The 25340-nt window shown below is 34.0% G+C and overlaps 1 protein-coding gene across 10 annotated transcripts in view; it reads right to left on the bottom strand.

The window, feature by feature from the left end:
* CHD2 (chromodomain helicase DNA binding protein 2) overlaps window positions 1-21460 on the bottom strand; it is a 155388-nt gene extending 133928 nt beyond the window's left edge. For 6 of the 10 annotated variants that reach the window (XR_013485307.1, XM_078151150.1, XM_078151155.1 and 3 more), the window contains exons 1-4: window positions 20338-20429; window positions 17817-17879; window positions 17160-17252; window positions 4-3339 (exon numbers count right to left, since the gene is read on the bottom strand). The gene's annotated coding sequence lies outside the window, so the exon portion shown is untranslated. The other 4 variants (XM_078151153.1, XM_078151152.1, XM_078151151.1 and 1 more) reach the window with 4 other exon arrangements.
* Between the last annotated feature and the right edge of the window lie 3880 nt (window positions 21461-25340).

The following is a 25340-nucleotide window of genomic DNA, read 5'->3' as shown; positions in this document are numbered from 1 at the left end:
TACCTGATCCATGTAGCAGGTCCAAACCGAGAGTATCTAGTAGTAGAAAAACATTAGATTCCCGAATAATTAAAAAATAAACGTTAAATGTCCGCTTAAGAACAAAAAATAAATAAAAACTATCCAAAAAGGTTTACTGTTTAAAAAAAATAAGCGATAATTAATACAAAAAAAGGTCCGGGGGAAAAAGCTCATTAGGAGAGCGCACAAAAATGGAGGTGCGCCATGGCTTCTAAGCTGGAAAAAACAACGACCTGGCTCTCAGTACGGGCTTCTTCTTTCCAACAAGGCACGAAAAAAGACCCCCTAAAAGCTGCTTTTCTCCGTAAAAATGGCCCGAATCTACCCCACCAGGTCACCAGGAAAGGAAGGGGGCTGTGGGGGCCCCCTGAGGCTGCCCGAAAGTTAGAGAAAGTTGCGTAAAGTGTGGAGAAGGCAGGGAGCTGAGCTGAGCGCGCTCTCTAAGGCACAGCCGCCATCTAGAGCCTCCTTCCCAGCTCTGAGAGCTCTGCCTTTGATTGACACTCTCTACATTTACCCCACAACTCAGGTGATGTACCATAGACCCACCCCTTCATTCCTACTTAAAAAAAAAAAAAGCCAGCCTCCATCTAAGAAGGGAGCCTAAGGACCCCACACACACACACCCATACACACCCTATGGCTTCTTCAAATCACCCCCACAGGGAGGAGGGAGGGCATCTTAACCCCCTCTGGTTCAAGCACCCTTTTCAAGCCAGACAAAAATGTAATTTGTTCCTTTTGTTTAAAGATCTGCTAAATATTTCAGTCCTTGAGCTAAAATTACTTCCTCTCTGGACAGGAAGTGGTGCTTTATCAAGCCATTTTGAAAGAGGGGCAGTTCTTAGACTAAGCCATTGATTAAATAATAGTTAATCTTGTTTAAAAAAATTAACCCCCACCCCAAGAAACATGATTTATAAATAAAAGCAAAAGCTTAATCTCCTAAGTAATATCTAAGCTTTAGGTAATAATGTCAAAATTCTTCAAATAAGAAAAATTTTAAATCTTTTCCCATACCACAAGGGAAAAAAGGGCTAAATTTCACAACTCAAGAGCGCCTCCCTAGTGTCCACTTCCATAAGAGCAAAAAAATCAAAGCCAACTGGTTTTTATTATACTGACAATTTTTCTTAGTTTTATTTTCACAAAATTCTTTAACCCATTGTAGAACTCTGCAAATGTTATAAATATGAAAGCAAAGAACCACTGAACAGAATTACTTCAAACAATAACATGAAGCTTAAGGCAAATTCCAGAATCTAGTAGCATGAACAGCCATGTTAACCAAATAGACCAGAGCTTATATCTCCAAAATTTTCCCAAAATCTACACATGAAGTATTAACAATCCATTTCCTCAAAGGAAAAGCAAAATCCAAGTAGGATCAAGTCTGGTTAATACCAGTTTCAACAAGGTACTGGCATTGGTTGGCAGTGGGGGGGTAGAGAATCAAAAGCATGCCTTCTAGATTACCAAGGGAAAAATAATTTCTCAAGTCAAGTCCCAAGTATCCAAACTGCCTTTTACTTCATCACATACAGTAAAAACAAAATTAAAAACCAAAAACAAAAAAGACCCAAAAAACTCAAGTCTTTCTTCCTCAATAAGTAATCTCTCAAAGTAGGGTACTACCCCTATCACTAAAAGAATCCAATTTTAGATATCCAAGAAAAACAACTGCTAGAACTTGAATTAGACCTATTTTTTTAAAAAAATCATAATCCAGAATCCATATCAAGGTAACACTATTCAAGAAGGCATTACTAGTTTCAAACTAAAATATAAATACATTAAATTTACCAACACCAACTACCACAATCACCAAAGAACATGCCAGCCATGTACACTATATTTGAAAACTAGTAAATCACTAAATATCACCTAATAATTATGTATAACCAAACATCAATCATCTTTGTCGATCTAATTATAAGATGACCTCTAACTTTACCAACAGAAACCTTGAAAACTCATTCCACCTTTTAAAGGCTATCAGACTTTATCACACATAAAGAACATACAAACTACATATTATCAGTTAAAAATTGGATTTCATCCATCTCAACCATTTGTTATCGGATATATACAAATATATTCTAAATGATATTTGGATATATAAGAATTTTTAATTGGACATGTATGAAATCTGTGAAGCAGAATAGTTTATAAAATCTCAATGATAAAATTTTTTTATAAATTGAGCTTGTACAATTAGTAAGACAAGCATAGATTTACAAACACTATATCTTTTTTAAATAACTACATATTATAAATTAGTATTACACCACCTTTTAAATAAAGTTATGCCTTAAGCAACTGCTTGCTTCCTTCAAAACTAGACTCCTCCTTTTTGCTCAATAAGAACACAATAAGACACAATAGGACACCCATCAGTTTAATCACGATATTGCAGTCAACTTTCTAACCTGAAAATACATTTTGCTTTTAATTTTGTTGATTATAGAAAATATTTTGATGCTTTGTAATCAAAGCAGTTTAGAATAACTTGTTGTAATTTACTCTGAATTTCTGACCAAATTGAATAATCTAATAGGTTAGATAATATATTCAATTAAGTACCAATTTATATTACATTTAAGGTCAGTTATAGCTTGATTTTATGAGACAGTAGTATTTACTAAGTAGCTACTTTAATGCAAGAACAGTAATTTATTTCAATAAATCAAAGATTTACTATCATTTAAAAGAACATTACTTTCAACACATTATCTTGATAGATTTGTGAGTAACCAAGTGATCAGGAAAAAAAATCAGTACACTTTCATTTCAAGTACAATATTTAACATTATGCAACTTTTAATTTTTACCAGCTTTAATTACTGCCCTGTAACCATAATTGTAGTTGTCAAGGATTCTTTGCCCCTAATTAAATGGTAACTCTTAAGTCAAAAAATAAACTAGGAAAAGCGTAGAAATATTACAAATTTTATTAAAATTAAGAACACATAAGCACATCTTTACACAGTCAAGTGACTTATCAAAAATCATTTGTCTCATCTATTTTCTAGTTATATTTTTAATAATTTTTCTTGAAAACGTCCAGAATCTATTTGGCCTTGAATGATACAAAAAGTCTGTAGAATATCAAATCCATTGTCCATTTTTCTTAGGTGATCAGAAACCTAGATCTTCACTGAATGCATGGAATCCATGTTAAAACACCCCTGTCTTGGTTGAACATATCACAGCACACTTTCATTAATCCATTTTCCTTAAATTGTCAATCCACAGTGAACTGCCATCTTGATTTTCTCAGGGTAGGTTCCATTTGAGACTCTTCAAGTTGACTGGGTGCTTTATGGGAAAAAAAATTAAAAGAAAAAATGCTGTTGGAATACCAATAATTTTGTTGCTTAAAACAGACATCCACCCACCTTGAAGACATTTTCAACATGAATTAAAACTTGTTTTTTCAATAAAGTACAAAAATATAAAGTTCCTTAACTTTATAACAAATGAATTACAATGAAGTATTTTTCTAGCTAAGATCATTAAAAATGGTTAACTTGCAAAGAAAAGTGCTGAGTAGCAATTAAAATAAAGAAATAAAGGCAAGAATTTGAAAGATGAAAATTGTCTTAAGAGTCAAAAAATGTATTAATGGAGAAATGCTTCAAAGTTTCAAATAAAATTTAAACATAGAAAAACTAAAAGTTTGTTAAACTGTCTAAACAGAAAAGACAAAACAAACCCTTGAACTTAAATTTTTTAATTAAATATTATTGAGAAGAACTTGCTAAGGGAAACAAAATTGGCAAACATGATAAAACTGTCCAGCAAATATGCCTTTATTCATTATATTTAAAGCTATTTGGTGAATCTTCTATCCAAAATAAAGAGGCATACAAAGAACATTTAAAGGGGGGGGCTAACAATAATACAGAAGTGAATATAGTTTTCTACTTATATAATAGATATTGATTAACTTGCTCAAAAAGACAGAAGTCCACAAGGATGCCATCTTACCTACTACTGTAGAAATGCAAAAAAGAGTTACAATTTTAGGGGGTGAGGGAATATGAAACAAGGGAAACTGCCAATTAATTTCATTAACTCAATTTAACTAAACTAAGTTTTCTTCATTAAGTAAATATCAAATATGGTGCCTTAAATCAAATATACTCATTTTTCAAAAACAAGACATTGCCCACAGTATATCAAATATAGGCAACGTGAGGAACTAGAAAAATTTCCAATTAATTTAACTAATCTGGATGCTCTAGATGCAAACAATTACTTCTTTATCAACAGTATTCTATAGGCTATCAAAATAACCCAATTCTTCACTTCAATTGCATACAAATACAGCAACTAAGTTAGAAATAATCAAATATATCAATCCATAAAAGGATTAGCTTTTTATTAGCTCAATAGCCAATTTTCATGTCTCTAAGCCTAGAAATTAAAACATTCATTTCTACTAAAGGCATCAGATAACATAAATCACTTAATTTACTACAAGGAACTGCCAACTCATAGCAACACTAACCAAAACCACTTAAGTGGCAAAGCATTTCTCCTAAAAGAAGGCTACCAGTTGCACCAAACTTTTAAGAACCTATAACCCATGTTCTTTCCCTAATTCACATTTCATTCTATTGGAATGGCTCAAAGTTCAATCACCAAAGACTTAATTAATATAAATAAGCTTTTCAATTCTTCTACCATTTGATTTATCTACAACAAACCTTTCGTAAATTAATTCAATAATTTTCCAGTTAAACAGTTTATTGCTAATTTTTTTATTCAGTGCTGCTCTTATAATAGTTGAAATAAGGAACAGCTTTCTTTTCCTAAATTCAAAATACTTTACAATGAATTAACTGAGGAGTAACATGATCAATTTTATTATAAACATTAAGATCCCAACATTGATGGCCATTCCTTGTGATTTCATATAACTAGATATTGGCTTAGTAGACATTAATCCTTTTCAAATTTTGAGGTCAGAAAAGTAGTATTCCTAGAACATAAAACCAGGAGTTGCCCTCTTGATTTTTTTTTAGTATCTTGATTACTGAACTACACTTGGTTCTTTTTGAAATTAAGACTTCAACTTGAGTTCATGTAAAGTTTGTATTTCATATCATGTGACTGTATTGAATTTTTGAGATTCAAAAAAATTGACGAAAAAATATTGAAAATTTCATATTATTTAAGAATTTGTGAATAAAATGTGTTAGATAACACTAATATGATGGATAATCCAGATACTTTCAAATAATCTAAATATTTTAGAGGTAAATATTAAATGGCAGAATTTCACATGAAGAAACATACTTCCCTTATGAATAAAAAAACCTATGCTGAATCTACAGCATCAAAAATGAACCAATTCTGTTTAAATGTGCAAGAACTTATTTAAGTTGTAGCTAATTAAGTAGCTAATAAAATTATGTAATAAGAAAAAATTCACACCATCTTCATAACGAAGATAACTTTGCCTGACAAGTTACTGTAGAACTAGGTATAAAATCCACAGATCAGACATTATTTTGATAAACCAAACCCAGAGATAAATGACTAACTTAAGTGAACCAAACACCTGAAATCTACCAATCAATATATTCCCAAATAAGTAGTTAATTTCTGTTACATACATTTAAAATTTTGTGAACAAACTTTTAGACTGGAAATTAAGAATAGAACTTGTATGTAAATACATTAAGGATGTTGTAACTAATAAGTACTACTACTTTTAGTACAACTAACAGTTAGTTGAAACGAATAATCACAAAACCTAGGAACTGGAAGGTACACAGATTTTACACATAGATGAACTGAAGTCCATTCTCTTCCCTACAGAAAATGCCAACTAAAACACAAATTTTCTAGCTGAATCATAATGGAAACTTAGATACCAAAGTTTGGAAATTATTTTCAACATTCTCATAATAATCTTAGTTATAATTTACTTGCTAGAAAGACAGCACTCTGTGTTTTATGTTAAATGATAAAGTAATGCCAATAAACCCAAGTTACCATTCTATTTTCTACAACTAAATTGAACTCCTTTCAAACAATGCTATAACATGAATACAAAGGGCTCTTGTGCTGAAAAATGAGTCAAATCAATAGTCAACATTGGAGCGCTTATACGTGCTTTGTCACTTATTTTCAATAATTAAAGTGACTTTTCCAGCTACCTTATAAAATGAATACAAGACCCCCTACACTAACCAATTATCTCAATCAGTAATCAGATTTTAAATCTTCAAATTTTTCTAATGAAATATGAAAGTTACCAAAATATTACTTTGAAAAGTTAGAATTCCTAAACTCCTCCTAGTCCTTTCATTATTTTCAAACTCATAGTATATTTCATATACTATTTGTTCCAAGTAGTTAATTAAGAGACCATAAAACTTTCTGTAGTCAAATCCAAGTACCTGTTACCTTACCCTCCAAATAGCCACATATAAAAATTACTGTGGAACAAGGTATAAAATCTAAAGATCTGACATATTTTGATTTTTGATATAAAAAGGCAAATATCTAAAATGTATACATTTTTAAAGAGTAGACTTGTGGAGGAAAAGTGATCAATTGTAATTTCAGATTGTTCTGTTTTAAATGTTCCTTTTATTTGATGAAACTATTTTACATTTGTTATTTAAAATCCAAGACAAAAACCCAATTTCAAATCTGGGAAAGATTTTAAATATTTAAAATATTTACTTTTATTCCTCTAAGGAAACCTAGTATAATAGTGAAGAAATTATAAATTACAGAAGATAACTACACCTATGGCTCCAGTCTTAAAGGGCTGCTTTAATGATAATCAAGTATTTTTTTAAATAAAACAAGATGAATGGGCATCCAAGCTTAGTAATAAATCCTATCATATATAAAAATAGGCAGTTTCTAGAGACTGACAAATATCCTGGCCAGCAAAACGGACTTATATTTGTTATCCATCATCCATAGGATTAAGATTACTTTATAAATTACGAGTCACCTTAAGTTCTTTCTTACATTAATTTTTTTGGCTCTAACACAAGCTCTGGTACACAGAAACTTTATTTAAAGGGGAAAGATATCTCAGAATTTGCCATAGTTGAATGAATTATCAAGCTGATGCAAGGGTTGGTAATCAAAAAAATCTGTCTGAAATTTCCAAATAAATGTTAAGTGAGAATTCATATGCTTTTTCTTAAATCCCTACCCCTTAGAGATTATAAATTATACAAGTAAATACTACCTTAAAATAATCTTGAAGAAAATAGGAACTGAAAAATCAACTGAAGTACAGCAAGCTGATTATTTCCAGTTATTAATGATTGGTAAAGTTATAGAAAGTTTCCTGAAACACTGACATATATATACAAAAACCAGCCAAGGGAAGTCTTAACTTAATCCAGTCTTTGTTTTCTATATTCATATGGCAATTTGAGATAGTACTAAATGTTCAGACTGCTAAAAGAAACAAATAAAAGTATCTCCTATCATTTTCAATAAGCATAATTTAAAGCAGAACATATTTCAGTGACCCATTTAGGTATTCTTTTTGACTCAATTCCCACAATCATGCCACAGTAGAATATGAACCAGGGAACTGAAACTAGCCATAGATCAAAGGCCTGAGGTTGTTTTAGTCTTTAAAAGATGATTAAGGCAAGACATGTTATGTCTTCAAATAAATGAAAGGTTTTCCTATGAAAATGATTGACTTGCTCTGCTTAGCCCTGGAGGGCAGAAATGTAGTATAGGAAGGTAGATTTTAACTATTCATAAGGAACACTTTCTTAACATTTAGAACCATTCTGGAGTTGTGAACTGATCCAACCATTCTGGAGAACAATTTGGAACTACGCCCAAAGGGCTATAAAACTGTGCATACCCTTTGATCCAGCAATACCGCTCCTAGGGCTGTATCCCAAAGAGATCATAAAAAAGGTGGAAAGACCCACATGTATAAAAATATTTATAGCAGCTCTTTCTGTGGTGGCAAAGAACATTGAGAGGATGCTCATCAATTGGGGAATAGCTGAACAAGTTGTGGTATATGAATGTAATGCAATACTATTGCGCTGTAAAAAATCACGAGCAGGCAGGCTTCAGAAAAACCTAGGACTTCTTACATGAACTGACGCTGAATGAAGTGAGCAGAACCAAGAGAACACTGTACACGGTAAGAGCCACACTGCATGATGATGTACTTTGATAGATTTAGCTTTTCTCAGTAATATAAGGATCTAAGACAACTCAAAAGACTCATGATGGAAAATGCTATCTACATCCAGAGAAAGAACTATGGAGTCTGAATGCAGATTTAAGCATACTATTTACTCTCTTTTCTCTTTTGCTTTGTTCCTTCTTTCTTGTGGTTCCTCCCATTCGTTCTAATTCTTCTTTACAACATGGCTAATGTGAAAATATGTTTAATAAGAATTATATGTACAGCCTATATAAGATTGCATGCCATTGTGGGGAGGGGAGAGGGAAGGAAAGCAGAGAAAATTTAAAACTCAAAAGCTTATGGAAGTGAATACTGAAAACTAAAATAAATTAATTTTAAAAAGATGATTAAGGGAAGACATATTATATCTTCAAATAAATGAAAGGTTTTCCTATGAAAATGATTAACTTGCTCTGCTTAGCCCTGGAGGGCAGAAATGTAGTACAGGAAGGTAGATTTTAACTATATAGAATGAAGGCTTTCTTAACACTTAGAACCATTCTGGAGTTGTGAACTGATCCAACCATTTTGGAGAATTTAGAACTATGCCCAAAGGTCCATAAAACTGTGCATACCCTTTGACCCAGCAATACCACTTCTGGGGCTGTATCCCAAAGAGATCATAAAAAAGGGAAAAAGATCCATATGTACAAAAATATTTACAGCAGCTCTTTTTGTGGCAGCAAAAAAAAAAAAGGAAATTGAAGAGATGCCCATCAATTGGGGAATGGCTGAACAAGTTGTGGCATATGAGTGCAATGGAAAACTGCTGTTCTATAAGAAATGAAGAGCAAGCAGATTTCAGAAAAACCTAGAAAGACTTACATGAACTGATGCTGAGTGAAGTGAGCAGAACCAGGAAAACATTATATACAGTAACAGCAACATTGTGCCATGATCAACTATGATAGACTTAGCTCTTCTCAGCAATACAATGATCCAAAACAATTCCCAAAGACTTAGGACAGAAAATGCTATTCGAATCCAGAGAAAGAGCTATGGCGTCTGAACGAAGATTGAAGCATACTATTTTCACTTTTTTTGTTTCCTTTTCTTTCTCATGGTTTCTCCCTTTTGTTCTGTTTCTTCTTTCACAACATGACTAATGTGGAAATATGTTTAGCATGATTGTACATATGACCCCTATCAGACTGCTAGCTGTCTTGGAGAGGGAAAGAGAAAAATGTGCAACTCAGAATTTTACAAAAATGAATGCTGAAAATTATCTTCACATGTAATTAGGGGAAAAAAAACAAGAGAAAAAAAAAGATAATTTACAATGGGGGGGAAACCTACTTAGAACCATTCAAAAATAGAATGGGCTGCCTTAGAGAAAGTTTCTGTATCACTGGGAGTCTTCAAGCAAGGACTAAATGACAAAAATTGTGATACTGTAGATAAGGTTCATGCTTTAATAGGTGGTGTACTAGATAATCTCAGAGGTTCCTTCAAAATGATCCTCCCTAATACAAGCCAGAATTGTGATTGTCAATATGTCCAAATATTATTCACCCATACTGGAACTCTACCCTTAACACAATCTAACAAATAAACTAATTTATATTCAGACCTTCATAATTAGATATAGTAGCACAAACAGCAATAAAAAGCTTGAGTATTCTATATTATCTTGATTCTTAAAGGCTAAAAATAAGTGCCAAGTAAAACACTTGAAATGTATAGGTGGTGAAGTGGCTAGAGCACTGGATCTGGAGTCAGGAAGGATCTTATTTCAAATCTGCAGACATGTACCACCTGTTATGACCCTGGGCAAGTCCCTTAACCTCATTTAATTCAGTGTCCTCATCTATAAAATGAAATGATAGAACCTACTTCCCAAAGTTGTGGTGAGGATTAAATGAGGTAATATCTGTAAAACATTTTTGCAACTTTAATGCACTATAAAAATGCTAGCTATTATTAGTAGTATAGTTGTAATTTAAAACTATACATCAGCACTAGAAATTACCATAGGAAAACTTGTTAAAATAAATACTCTACCTCCAAAATCTGCCTCTTCCTAGATCTACTCATCTGAGTTGTCTTTCAATCCCTAACCTTCTCCAAAAAATTGCAGGCTAAGAGTAAAAAAAGTTTATTAAAATTAAAAGGCTAGAGTAGAGGACTAGAATGATAGCTTGATTCAATTAAGAATGATTCAATACTATCATTCATCACTAATAAGTTCAAGAAGAGGTAATGAAAATGTTGAAAGGTTGGTAAGTCTGGAATTTAACTCTAAATCTGCTTTATACACTGGAAACAACAACTATTGTACACAAACAACAATGTTCATCTCAGAGGTCTACAATTAAATGTATAATTCAGTCCATTAGTTGAATCTTGGCTGTTCATCCAGAGATTTACTCAAGTACCTTTTGAAAAAAGACTAGTTTTTTTTTTTTTTGGGGGGGGGTCTGATGTAGACTCAAAAGATAGTTTCCAAAGCACAGAGCAAGGAAATATTAGAAGTATGCTCTGCTGAATACCATGTTCCCAAATTTTAAACTAAGCTATGAGTTTTTAATTCAACAAAAATTCATCAAGCACCTACTACGTGTAAAGCATTTGTTACAACAATGCTATTACAGTATCTGCCAATAAAGTTCTTGTTACAGTCTACTTTTTTAAAAAAATTCATATTCCATTGGTTTTTGCTCAAGGAAAAGTTTTCAAAGAAAAGGTACTTGCCTAGTTGGAAACCATATGTAAAATAATAAAGGAAAATAAATAAACTTATTAATACTTTAACTAGCTTCTATTTTAAAAGTGCTATTGAAGTTAAAATCACAATTCTGTAGAGGGAAAGAAAAATATTATCTCATAAGCAAAATAACAAGGTCAGTTAATTAGTAAATGCCACTGTTTAGTGCAGAGTCTAAGGAATGATTTCTAAAAAAAATACCACTTACCTGCTAAAATTTTTATGTATAATGGAATCCAAAACACAGAAAGTTAAACAGCTAACTTATTCTCATCCCTTTCAAGCTCTCAATCTAGGATTCTATGATCTTTAACAATTTATAACTGTTAAAACTTTAAAGCTTTTACCTACAAATGAGGGTTGTTTGCTCTAAAGGAAAACTTCCTTTACTCACCTGTATAAAGTCTCTCAAAGAAAGTTTCTACTACAAAAAGCTCAAGATGGTAAATTCTAACTTCCTTATTTCATCTTTTCACACTATTTTATTTATATAGAAAGGCAGAGGAGAGAAGGAAAAAGAGGGGGAGAAAAGGGAGGGAGAAGGAAGAGGAGAGAAGTAGAAAAGGGGAGAGAAAGATGCTATAAACTTAGTGCTTGCTAAGGTACAATTCTAAATAGCTTTTACCTTTTCTTGGTTTTGTTCAAAAGTGCTCAAATACTGCCCAAGAGAGAAATTCAAACTCCTCTGGTTATTAACTTCATCTCTGTAAATATTATTAAATAAAATGCCTATATATCTACATATTAAATTCCTCATTACTAGTACAACTCATAAATCACCTCCCTGGTACTATATAATTTTTAGCTTTCTCTACTGTTATGTTTGAATGAGACATGACTGGGGCAGGTAGGTGGCACAGTGGATAGAGCACTGGCTCTGGAGTCTGGAGGTACCGAGTTCAAATCTGGCCTCAGACACATAACACTCACTAGCTGTGTGACCCTGGGCAAGTCATTTAACCCCAATTGCCTCACCAAAAAAAAAAAATTACATGACTAGAAATTACAAAAATAAATGACAAATAATAAATTTAGTTTTTCATTCACATTAGAAAATGTTAAAAGGGAAGTACAAAAGATTACATTGACTGAGGCTCATAGGAATAGAATCTATAGAGTTCTGATTAAAAAACAAACACAAAAATATACTCATTTCTCAGTTTTAAAAGGAGAAAACTAAGCTCAAGCTATAATCACTATTGAAGACTATAAATATCCTTACTAAAATGCTATTTTCCAGAATGTTTGGAGGAATCTAAGTATCACAAAAATGTACAGTTATAAGCTAAATTCTTATCACATCAAAAATAAACTTCTTTGGGTTTTTTTATATTAACATGCAGCACAAAACTAGTAATGACTAACATATAAAGCATACAACTACAGCTTACTAAGTATGAACTGACAACATGCTAGAAGACTTTACATTTCTAAGTCACATAGCGATTCAATTAACATAAGAAACTTATTTAAAAACTCAAACAACACAACTGCTTACAAAATTATGCTATGTGGAAGTATCAGTGACAATCTGCCATTATAAATTTAATTTTTAAAGCTAAAAGTCAAGTCTTGGCTAAAAGTATTGACTAAAAAAACTAACAGCTAAGTAAAGGAAGACATACTGAAAGAGGAGTAATTTATGTAAAGAATTCAAATGACAGAATTGTAATGAAGGAAACACTAAATAATGACAGCTAACTTTTATATAGTACTTTAAGGTTTGCAAACTACTTTACACATCTCATTTATTATCACAATAACCTTAATATGTAGGTACTATTATCATTTCATTTTGTAGATAAAGAACTCAAGAAGTCCTATGTTCTTAGCAACTGCTTATATCAATACAATATGTCCTCATGGGTTCTGGTTCCATCACTGACTGGAGGTGTATTATTTTTTCTAAACATGAGCCATATTAACTCTTCCTTTATTTCACTTGTTGAAATCAAGCTCTAGAAGAGACTTTAGAAGCTATTTAATTCAACCCTTCCATTTAAGAGATGAGTTAACCAAGGTGCAAAAAGGTTAAATAACTTGCCAAAAATCATTCACAGTTAATGTCATAAGCAAGGTCTGAATCCAGGTCCTCTAATTCCAAATCCAGTTTATCTTTTCACTATAATACACTGCCTCTGTTGGTAGATACTATGTCTGAAAAAAACTGTTTGAGCTACTTCGAAAAAAAAAATTGGCCTACAAAAATACTAGACCTCAAATGATAACAACTGCTTCCTACCCGTTGTTATTCCCCAATTTTTTACATATCTAGAGTACACATACACACGCTTTCTTCAGTTGTTTTTGTTCACTTAGCTTTTTAAATAACCTTCGCTTTAATTTCAGCTACTATGTTAATACATATTTTTACTTCTTCAAAACCGTTATTAAAATCTATTTAAGTAACCTTTTAAAAAAGTTTTATTAATAGCTGGTATAGCTGTACTAAAAGGCAAAGATAATGCAAATCAATAGATCACAGCATGCTTATAGTATTCTTTGCTTTCTCAATACCATACTTCATTTCTAAAATTTGAAAAGGTTTAAAAAATTTAATCTGAAAGTATTTTGACAAGTCAAAATTACTACAAATGCCAAAGAGATGTAATGTTATTCTATAGAAATAAGAAACCTCTGTACCAGATCATAATCAAACTAAAGACAAAGTTAAACAAAATACTGAATGTAGTAATCTAGCCATAACTGCCACACTGAAGAACAAATTCAGCCTAAGATTTCCATAAGAGAGTTAATTGGATAAAGTGGATGTGATTTGTTTTTACAAATGTCTTGCAATTAATAAGACTGTAAGTTTCCTGTGAGCAGGTACTTTATCCATAATCTCTACAGAACTCAAAATACTGCCTTTCATCTAGTACATTATTAAAAAAAAATTTTAGTCCTTGGGCATATCGTATTTCAAAATCCTTCATGGTAAAGGGCTCTGTTCTCTTTTTTGCACCCCAGTACCTTGCACAGCATCTTTGCACATTAGAGGTGTTTAATATTTGTTAAATTAGTTGCAAAACTGCATGAGAACAAACTTTTAAAAACTGAAATCCATTTAAAAGCATCCAGGAAGCTTGCTTTTTAACTAATCTTTTATGTTTTGTTACTTTTGTGAAACAAAAATATTGCCCCTTAATTTTATATTAATCTACTTGTTCATACACTAGCTTTGTTTAAAGCAAGGTATATCTGAATGAATGTGAAATGGACAGTTTTATTCAAAAATTGCTGCTACTTATTGAAAAATTAAACTAGCTGTTGATATTTTAGCAACTTACATGATAGACATATACAATAAAATCAAAAAAGGTCATCTTCCAAAGTAGGTAATAACATGTTCAGTGGCATCTTCTAAATACACGTCAAATGGAAATCAACAAAAATCCTATTTGCAATCACGTCTTCTGTAAATTTTATAAACTACATTTTACATTTTTGCTATCAGATCAAGTTATGCAGAAAAGGAAGAAAATGTCACTTTTCTCAACATTCTGAGAAAATACATTTAATCATTTTCCAAATCAAATGCCGATAAACACAGTTCATCTTAATTATGGTTGTAACTCAAAATTTTCCAAGATAATTCAATTTATTAGCATTAACTTTTTTTTAATCCTTGAGGAATCTAAATCTCACTTGATAAAAATCTTAGCAATAAATATACCTACCTCATTGGGTTGCTGTGAGGAAAAGTACTTGTTAAACTTAAAAGTATCGCATAAATATGAGCTAAAGTTAATTTTAAAACATTCCTTCCAAGGCCTATTTATCTATGTTCTATTAATTCTCTACATTACAAATTAATTGGAGCTATCCTCCTACAATAATACTGCTGACGTCCAATACTTTTTTTATCCCTGACTTACAATTTAAATTAGAAAAATGACAATTGCTTGGTAACAATACATAGTTCAGGGTCTGCAAAAAGGACTTAACAGCCCAAAATTAAATATGGAAATCCTAACTTTAGAGATGTAAGTAAAGTTTCAAATAGAAATCTAGTTCGACATGACTTTTTTTCCTTTAACCAAATGGGAGAATTAAGGCCTACAGAGGTTAAATGACTTGCCCAAGGTCATAAGCTTATTTAATGATACATCGGCTCCTACATCCTGGGTTCTTTCCTCTACACCACATACTTAGTAGAAAAGAGAGGAAATTTTCAAACAATCTCAAAATAAAGATCTATCTTCTTCTTTCCATCAGAAAGCAATATATCTAAGTAATGATGACTATGTTTTCAAAAAAGCAATTCTACTGTTGACCATGTAGTAATTTTTCTAATACTTCTGATCATAAAGAAAAATTCATGAAAAGCAACATTCAAAACAATTTTATATGATAAATAAACTAGACTCACATCTCATGTTATGATAAAACACATTGGATGATGAGCCTGACTTTTCATTTCTGTGGTATGGTGTGCAATTTAAATGACATAATTACGTGCTACCAGCAAAGTGAGATGCTATCAAAGTCAAAAGCTGACAATCAGGTGATTCAAGACTTTTTCGAGGTTCCAAGAATCACAAAACAAAATACTAGTAGAAAAAAAGGATTTATATATTTATTATTCCAATTCATAGACACAGAATATTATGATGAACTAGATGTATGGAGACCTAAAAGTTGTTTGTAACTAACATTAAATTTGTACTTAGATTTTTATCATACATAATACATTAATTAACCAGCCAACTATAAATTATTTAAAGCCTGGCACAAAAATAACATGTCAAGTATGAACATAACTGTTAAGACTAAGAGCATATTGCTGTCACTTAAATGTCTTCCTCTTACACTGTCAAATTTTAAGCAACAGAATAATTAGAACTCTATCCTATTAGATTAAGGATTAATTTTTGAAATTATTATTTGACAACTATTTCACTTATACTGAGATGGGTAGGAAAAGGGACTTGACATAAACTGCTCCTAAATTCTTCATATTCTCACCAAAATTTGGTTTTTTTACAAGTAAAAGAGTTGAATGTTAAGCTTCAGTCAAACATGACTGAATTAGAGTATTTCAATTAACTAAAGTCCACCATCATTTATTCTATGCCTCAAGGAGACACTCATCTTCTCTCAGAATTTTGTTTGTAAAGACTGTAAAGTTTAAATTTAAGGCATGCTGTTTTTAATCAGGTGCTACCTGATTTTACAAGAAAAGCCTAAAGGTTCACATGCTTTTCCTATAGAAAAATAATAAAGTTTTGAACTCAACTTTTAGCAAACAGGAACCAAAAGAATGAATAAAATAACAGCTCTGGACACATCTATTAATTTGGCTAAAATGTTTTAAGAAAAATTTTGGTTTTGATACAATCTAGTCTGCACTTAAATTTAAAAGAACAGTAAGGTAAAACTTTAAATTGTTACCAGATAGGCTGGATATATTCCAAATTGTCAAGAAAGCCCGAACAATCCTTAATTTTTTTTTTGTGCATGTTCTTCCAGTGTCTTAATCTGATTTCCAAATTCTATTCTGTTGACTTCATAAGAGAACTGAATGAGTTCCTTACCATTATCACCAATCCCAACTTCTAGTCATATACCCTTTGCAATATTATTTCTTTCAAAACACTAGTGCAAAAAATTTCTAACACTTAAAAAAATTTCCTTCATTTTGATTCTAAGATCATAACTAGTGAAAACGAAAAAAACTAAGACCTAGTTTATGAATTAAACATTATACTGTTTTTTCCTGCAGCAGAGCTGTGGTAATACGTATACACAACCTAAAAATTTAAGTAGGAAACAAACAGTACATTTTAAAAATGTACTACAAGGCAGTATAACTCTTTTTAAATGTTTATTCAATGATTTAAAGAAAAACTATTAGCAAATGCCCAAAGACTATAAGAATAATTCTATAAAACACTTGCCATTTTAAAATCAAAATGATAAAAAAATTTATTGTAAAGATTAAGTGACCAACTATTACACATTCAATTATAATCCTGAAGAATATTTTTTGGAAGTAGGTATAGCTACATAAATGTACACATAAATTGTTTTTTTATTAAATGTTTTTATACAATATTTAAATAATGGAGAAATTTAAATACATTTCTGAAATTGTAAATAAAAAGGCTAAACAGTCTAGTTTGTCTTCTATGCCTTTGCCAAAATCTGGTGCCACAGTATTTAAATTTTTGATTCCAATTCTTCTCACTAAAAGACCATATTCGGGTGTTAAAAAATCCATCCACATACCTGCTGCACAAAAAACAAGGCTTTTTCAAAGATGCCTTTTTATTTCAATGGCTACCCTTCAGCCATCTCAATCCTCAGAAATGAAGCATGTACCTTTGGAGGAAAAAACAGTAGGCATACTTTAAATAAATTCCTCTAAGCATAAGCTCCTTTTTTAATGTGTAAGATTAATGCTTTAAAAAAACATTTTATGGCTTTTTCGTAAATAAAACAAAGTCTTTAACAGCAAAAGTCAAAATCTTGAATACATTCTGAAATGCCTAAAACAATCTAACTTGTAGAAAGCTACACAATTTAATTTCTGAATTATTATTTTAAACATCTATTTCATTCACTTCATGATAGTTAAAAAGAATACAATGCATACTTTGGGTTTACAGTTTCCTCAAAATATAATGAAGATTGGAATGCTTTTAAAATACTTTAACAAGAAATGAATTTGTATTGCACACACATTTATTTCCCTGAAACAGAAGAGTCAAAGGTTTGACATTTAAAACCCAGTGACACTAGATCCAATTACTTCTAAAGAGTCCATTTTAAAAGTGTTCACTGGTTAATTAAAAAGATATAAACAAGAATAACAGCAGTTAATGAAAATTTAACAAGGTTCTCCCCCAAATTTCAAATAAACTAATGAAGTTTACCAATTCTTACCTCTAATAAGCTTTCAATTTCTTTGGAACCATCAAGCTGAAGTTCATGTATTCTGCGTATTATCTATAAAGGAAGGTGAAAGAAGGAGAGGTATCTTAATGTTTTGGTTTTTAAATATCATTTTGTCTAAGTGGGGGGGGGGAACATTTACAAAAATATGACCTGTAGCCATATTAACACTGGGGTTCACAAAGGCACCATCTATGTATGCATTTGTGGTATGGTGATTTCTCAATATTAAATATTAGGCTGTGTTTTCATTATCTTTGGCTGCTGGGACACACATATGAGATAGAGAAGGATGGTGGGACCTTAAGAATGTTATAGGCAAGCAGTATTTTTTTTTTTAGCCAGGTTTCTTTCCTCTCACTCCAGCTTATCAGAACATGCAAAACATAGAGCAAATTCAGTATTAGTTTTCTAAAATTAATGTAGACTCCATTTCCTTTGTCATCAGAAATATTTTTTTCTAATCCTGACCAATAAATAATAAACTTCCTTAAGAACTGTTGAAGTTAAAATGGCCTCTGCTACTGTAAATTTTAAACCACAAGTTATTTGAGCTCACCACGTAATATATTAGCTTTGTCCTTTTGTGCAGCTCTAAAACTTGCAGTATCTATGACCTTTATTCAATTTCCAAACTACATTGTTAAAAATTTACCTTCAGGTATTTTTCAAAGACTTACTGTTGTTAAAAACACAAAAACAAAATAAAATACAATTTCCTAGATTCATCCTAGTAGCAATTAAGTGTACTTCAGAAATAAAGCTCATTTCTTTTTAAAAGCAATTTAGATTGAGAATATCCATTTTAAACCACTTAAATTTTTTAAGTAACTATAAATACCAATTTGGAAGTGTAGTAAAACTACTAATTCTACAGAAGATTTAGAAAAACGAAGACGTATGAAATTTATAGACAAACATAATAGCAAAGCTACTTGAATAAGAAAATAATGCCTTGCAATCATGCACCTAAGTCAATCTGCATCTTTGGTAGAATTCCTTGCTGAAGGTTGTTTTTTAGTCAGGTACAACCTTTTACAATGTCAACTTATCCACAAGAAAATTAGAATATACTACAGAGTATATAATGATATATATACATCACCTATCACTTCTGAATATCAAATTTTTCTAACAATTCCACCTTTAAAATTATTGCTTCATATACACAGACATATTTTTAAAACAACGTGTACTGTTTGATAGAAGGCTAAATGCAACAAATATGGCTCCTCTTCACTCTCAATTACTGAGAAGTCTTACCTAATATTTACACTACAAGTAACTTCATTTAGAGATTCGGTTTGAATATTCCCTTAAAAAGTTTGTCAGTAGTTCCCTCTCATGTCATTGAACGTTTTTTAAAAAAATTGTTCCAAAAGAACTTTTAAAACTCTAACAACTCAGGTAAGTTCTGAATTATTAGTTGTTTTTAAATACAGTAATCAAAATTTTAAGAAGTTCCAGATAATGGCGACTGATAACCTATAAAAGCCATTAGAAACAGCCCAGTTAATCACTACGGAGAAAACAGGATGTCAAATATTTTCACCTTACATGTCAAATTTAAAAAAAAGAAAACTGAAGGTAGTAGTCTCGATTTAAGGATATACACATTACGTTCCCTCTCCCTAAGCACAATTATCAAATTTAAGCCATACATTTGTCATAAAATACTTTATTAAGTGTACAGACATAGGAAGTTTGTTTTTAAATTAAAGCATTTCTGAAACTTATTTTTAAAAGCATTTAATTCAATTTAAACATTCATTCTTTATGACGAATTTTTTTAAAAAATAGTACTCCAAAGTATCTTCGAATATATAATCCCGCAGTCCATTTTCTGGAATGGCTTGGAAAGAGTTAAAAGCCAACACCCCAAAAAAACCCAAGTTTCATTTTTAAAAACATAGATAAGGTTCTATCAATCATTTAAATTAAACCACAGTAGTGAACATTCCTAATCTCCAGAAGGGGAACCATAAAAAACCCTAAAAGCAGAATTTAAAGGGTTCCCCCCCCCAACACAATAATTTACAGAAGCAAAAAGACAATTCTTTAACATTTCTCTCCTTTAGGATGACTACCTCCAGCCTACAAAATCACTCCCACCCCCTTTTCCAGACAGGGTCCCCAGGTTTGGGGGTGAACAATCCAAAAGCCCCCACCCCCACAAGTCTGCGGTCTCTGCAGCAGTAACCACCAGCTTCCCCCCCCATCCTTTGCCTTCTCTTCTCCCCTCCCTTCCCCCTAGCTCCAGAACTGGGAGATCCTCCATAACCCCCTGGCAGCAAATGCACCCTTGTGGGGCGCCCAGACAAATGCCCCCCTTCCCACCCCAGGCCCGGGGGAGGTGGTGGGGCTCGGGGCTGGGGCGAGCAGCCCCTGTGCAGAGCAGGGAGCGCCGCCGAGTCGCGTCCCCTCCTCCCCCCTCCTCCGAAGCTCAAGGACATTTTGTTTTTCCTCTCAAGGACAAAGGACAATAAAAGGCGCAGAGAAAGGAGAGACTTACCCGGTCCGAGGGCGGCAGGGACCCCGACCCCCGAGCTTTCCTCCTCGCGGCCGGCCTCCCCCGCGCCCGACGGGCTACGACCCCAGCCGCACCTCCCGCGCCCGGCCCAGGGCCGAAGGCGCCAAGGCCGGAGTCCGCATCGGGCGAGTGCCGCAGCGGCCGCGGCAGCCACGGCTACAGCCTACCGCCCCCCCTCCGACCCCATCGCCTTTCCTCCGCGGCCCCCGGAAACGCTCGCCGCGCCGGGGCTCTGCGGACCCCCGCCACCGCGCCCTGCGAGAGCCCCCGGCGGGCCAGGCGCGGCTCCTCGCCGGGCCGTCCGCATCCCGCCGCCACCGCGGCGGAGCGCCTGACAGCTCGGGGTGCTGCTGCCTCTCCGGCCATCTTGTGCCGTGTGTGTGGTGTCTCTCTCCCGTCTCCTCTCTCTGTGTTACTCCCTCCTCCTCCTCCTCCTCCCCCACCCCCGCCCCACACACACACCACACAACATGGCCCCTTCGCTGCGGCGGCGGCGGCGGCTGCAGCAGCGGCAGCAGGAGCTCCACAGCGCTCCAACCTCCCCGCCCCCCATCACTTCCTCCATGCAACCTAACTCGCCCCTAACGCAATGGGGCGCGCACTAGCGCGCTTCGCCATCGCTCCCATTGGCTCCACCTCCTTACATCTTCCCCCATCCCAGCCCCGGCTGCACGCAGGCCCCAGAACGTTGTCCACCACCCAACAACAACTCTGCCATTCCCATTGGCCAAGCTTGATCCCACCTCTTTCCTGCCGGCTGATAGGCTTCTTCTCTTGCCAATTGCTACATCCCTCGGCTTTGCTTTCTTCTTTACTTTGCCCTCAGCTTCCCATTGGCTGGTGCTCAAAGCGCTGGGTTCTGAATTGAGGGGCTCAGGGTAGGTCGCTCTAGACCAGGCCTGTGCAGGCCAAAGGATTTCAGGCAGCCCCCCAAAAATGGAGAGAACGTAACAGAAAGTAAAGATGTAGCCAGCGCTTTGCCTGTGCCCCGCTTAACCCGCCTTCCACTAGTTACCTTTGTGCTCGTCATCTAAGTTGGCGGGTGAGTTGACACTGCGCACTCTCTCCTGTTTGTCACGTGACCCGAGGCAACCAACCATCGACAATCTCTCTCGTCTGAGAGGAGAGAGAGTTGTATCTTTTTGCTATGTTTTGGTCATTACTGGCGGTAAACTGGGACAAAGTGAGTGCATCCACACGCCAACGCAGCTATCTCCAAGGTCAGACGCTTGGTTCAGTATTTCTTTGTATGTGAGCAGTTGCTGTGTAGATTTTTTTGGTTCTAACATTAAAGTTTTGGGGGTGACTTTGTAAAATGGGTGATAAAAAAAAACGGAAGATCGAATCAGAACATAGAGTGTTTAATCCGGAGTGGACACATAGATACTTGTTTACTTACACACGAGACAAAATATTGTGCCTTGTTTGCCAAGAAGTATTAGCCGTTCCAAAGGAATACAATCTTCGTCGACATTTCGAATCAAAACATCCTGACTTAAGCAAATTGGACATCAATGAGAAACAAATTAAAGCATTCAAATTGTTGAAAAATCTCAGTGGGGAACAACAGTTTTTCAAGAATGTAAACTCAGAAAATGAGGCAGCTACTAAGGTTAGTTTTCAGATTTCTAAAGAAATTGCTGCTGCTGGAAAGTCTTTTACTGAAGGTGATTTCATAAAGAAGTGTTTGCTGATTGCAGTTTCTGGATTATGCCCCGATAAAAAAAGTGTTTTTGAGAATATAAGTTTGTCCCGTATGACCGTGCAGCGAAGAGTGGCTGATATATCCAGTAACCTTAATGATCAGTTAAATCAGAAGACAAATGAATTCAGCTATTATTCTTTAGCGATAGAGGAGAGCACTGATTTGACAGATACAGCTCAACTTCTAATTTTCATTCGAGGTGTTGATGAAAACTTTGAAGTAACCGAGGAACTGGCTGGTTTGTACTCCATGCCAGGTCAAACTACTGGAAAAGAAATCACAAATCAAGTGAACAAGTGTGTAACTGAAAAGTTAGGCATAACATTTGAAAACTTAGTGGCCATTTGCACTGATGGCACTCCATCTATGTGCGGGAAAAACCTTGGTGCAGTAACTCTTGTTGAAGAGTTTGCTGGCAAAAAAATAACTAAGTATCATTGCATTGTACATTGGCAAGTGTTATGCAGCAAAGTTTTGAATTTCGACCATGTAATGTCAGTGGTACTTTCAATTGTAAACTATATTCGTTCAAGGGGACTAAAACATAGGTCATTTCACGAATTTCTTGAAGAGGTTGGTACCACCTGCAAAGATGTACTCTATCACACAGAAGTTCGTTGGTTGAGCCATGGAAGAGTATTGCAACGTTTTGTTGCTCTCAAAGAAGAAATCATTCAATTCTTAGAGAATGACTCGAAAAATTTCCCAGAGCTGCATAATGAAGTTTGGAATAATGACTTGTATTTTTATGTGACATCACAGGTCATCTAAATGAATTGAATTTACAACTTCAAGGGAAAAATCAACTTATTTTTCAAATTATTGCTGCAGTAAAGGCTTTCAAAATGAAACTGAGGCTATTCAAAAGCCAACTGTCAAAAGGAGAAATGTGCCACTTTACTACATGTATGAAACATATTCCATTGTGTAAGCATTCTGAGTTAGGAGAAAAATATTCAAATGACATTGAACTTTTGATCCAGGAGTTTGACAGAAGACTGACACTATCCAAAGAAGATGACATTAGATTTAAGTTAATTGAAGATCCTTTCTCTGTGGATCCACAGGAACTCCCCTCAAATTTACAGCTAGAAGTTATTGAGCTTCAGTGCTCAACAGTTTATCGAAATAGACACAGAGAAACCAGCCTTCAAAACTTCTACAAGAGTTTGGACAAGGGAAAGTTTAAAAATCTTCGAAATTGTGCTTTACAGATTTTCAGCATATTCGGGAGTACCTACATATGTGAACAAATCTTCTCCATTATGAACTTAAATAAAAACAAACAACGATCAACTCTAACTGATGAACACTTGGAAGATATTTTGAAAACATCAATTTCAAATATGATTCCGGAGTACGATAAACTGATTGCTGACAAGAAGTGTAATACATCCCATTAACTAGATGTAAACAGTAAGAAAACCTGAAAATATGTATTAAAACTTGTACTACTTAACAAAGTAAACTTTTTAACATTAATGTGATTTCATGATAAATAAAAATCTTAAGTAATAAGTGTAATTAATTGTTATTAATTGAAATTTCCCTTTTTTGAAAATATGGTTTATTTGCAAAATAATTTAATTACCTTTAATTGAAAAATGAGCCACTAAAGACCTATCTGCAGCCTGAAGAAGTTTAGCCTATTTTAATTTTGACCCCTATCTATTGCCAAGTTGTGCAGGTCTTCCCTGGACCCTCCCCATTACTTCCTTCTCAACTTGGTGTTTTGTTTCTACTCTTTTTAAAAAATATTTTTTATTTCTAAAATTAATAACCATTAATAAAAAGAAGCATTCAAATAAACATATTTTTAAATGAGATCGTATGTATGGCCATAAGTTCCAAAACACTTAATATGTGCATCAAAACTTCAACAAAATAATGAAAAAGTCTTACTTCTGTGTATCCTATTAGTCTGTTTTTCTCCTAGGTCATTTTTACCATCCTTGCTCAAGATTAAAAAACAGCACAGGAATTCTGAACCATGATCTCTGCAGCCAATCCCTGGGCCTTTAGAATAATGAGAAAGGAAAACATTGACTATTAGAGATGAAAGATTTAGTTCTGAAAGGAACCTTGGATATCAGGTAGTCAAACTCCTTGACTAAAGAAGGAAACAGGTCCAGAGAAGTTGTGACTTGTCCAAGGTCACACAGGTAGTAATTGGAGGAATCAGGGAGCAAATCCAGCATTTGTCCCTTTCAAGAAATTGGAAACTTAGCTTTTCTGATTTGGTGCTCTTTCTATAACCTCTCTTCAAAAAGGTTTCTTTTTCACAGTATTCTAGTAGAAGCAGGTTTATACCTTTCCTCTGAAAATACTAAAGGCTATTAATAACACACCATTTAAAAATTCAGGCTCTGAGAAGAGATAGGACAAACAGTGACAAGTGATGGGAAAAGGCAGAGTTCTACCAAACTACCAGACCGCCAGAATTTACTCTGGTCCAACTGAAGAATCCACCCTATATCCTTTGGCATTGTTTCTCACCTCTGAACTACCAGGGCATCCTTTCTCCCCAGTGAGATACTGTAATAACATTCTCCATATTTATTATGTTGACACCTTACTAGTAAAGCCCAAGGAACATCTGTAGGGGACTGCCTTCTATCACCTTCACTTTGCCTGTTCTTAATAAGATCAGCAATACACAATTTTGGTTAATCTGGATTTCATATAATCTCTTGTAGCAGTATTTCTCAAGTAGGGGATGGGGAAAAACTACTCTGAATAAAAGAATTGAGCATAATTCATTAATACAACTGTCTCTGAAAGACAATTTACAGCATTTTTATTTGTCTACAGCTTAACATGCCTATTAGATGGTAAATTCCTTGAAAGTAAGGGCTATATATATTGTTTTCATTTTTATATTCCCCAAAGCCTAACATAGCGCATTGTACATACTTCAAAATAGCCTTTTCTTTGACGTGGGCATTTTTGCCACCAAGCAAATTGCCATCCTACCATTCCTTCATAATGGGTTCATGGGTTACTGTAACCATGAAAGTGGCCAACTTTCTAGTCAGTCAATTCAATCCAATATAATAGCTTCTTCGGTCAGTGAAATGGCATAGGAGTTGGATTCAAAGGACTTGGGTTCAAATCCCAGCCCTTCTACTTACATGACCCTGGAGCAAGTCACTTTAGCAGGGTGTCATTTTTCTTATCTGTAACATAAGGGGTTTGGACTCAATGATTCATCCAGCTCTAAATCTATGGTACTGTGCTCTTATACTGTGTGTAAGGTACTAAACTAGTTACTGGCATACAG

This window comes from Phascolarctos cinereus, unplaced genomic scaffold (genome assembly GCF_003287225.1).
Source record: "Phascolarctos cinereus isolate Bilbo 61053 unplaced genomic scaffold, phaCin_HiC Scaffold_3;HRSCAF=262, whole genome shotgun sequence".
Classification (NCBI taxonomy): domain Eukaryota; kingdom Metazoa; phylum Chordata; class Mammalia; order Diprotodontia; family Phascolarctidae; genus Phascolarctos; species Phascolarctos cinereus.
Note: the sequence above shows the minus strand (reverse complement) of the source record. Positions and strands in the feature narration are given on the sequence as shown.